Here is a 709-nt window from a genome sequence, read left to right on the forward strand (position 1 = left end):
GAAAGGAAAGGAAAGGAAAGGAAAGGAAAGGAAAGGAAAGGAAAGGAAAGGAAAGGAAAGGAAAGGAAAGGAAAGGAAAGGAAAGGAAAGGAAAGAGAAAGAAGAGGGAAGAAGGAAGGGAATGAGGGAGAGGGGAAAAGGGAGGGAGAGAGGGAAGGCGGGAATCTGCACATGCTCACAACAGCCATCAGAAGTTATAGTCAGTCCCGTGAGAGTAGCTCACAACTAAGCCCATTGTAAACAAGCAGACACCTACTCTTACCATCAGCGTTCTCACAGAGGTAGATAGCTTTAACTTCACAGCATTGTGGTACAGTATTAGGCAGCCAGCTATCGCCAGCACATGGTGCCGTCCAGACTTGAGAAGTAGAAGTAGGTTGCAGTCTGGTCAAGTGTTCAGTCTGGCAAAAAGAGATATACTTGGATATTTCCTTCTTAAAAGGAACGTTTACCTAGAAATTGGACCAAAAAATGCAAAATCGAATTTATTTGGACTCCTAGAGCCTTCCCACGGCTTCCTTTCTTTTCTTCTTGGATGTTCTCAGACTCCATCCCAAGCTGTCATTTTCAATCTGTACTTCCAAATCTTCTGAAAATATAATTTCCTGACCTGCACCCATCTCACTAAAATTTCCTTAATTCTTTGTTTTAACATCTGTTTCTGTTTCCTAAATGACTCACACACAAAAACTATGACTTACCCCCTCCT

This window comes from Mus caroli, chromosome 18 (assembly GCF_900094665.2).
Source record: "Mus caroli chromosome 18, CAROLI_EIJ_v1.1, whole genome shotgun sequence".
NCBI lineage: Eukaryota > Metazoa > Chordata > Mammalia > Rodentia > Muridae > Mus > Mus caroli.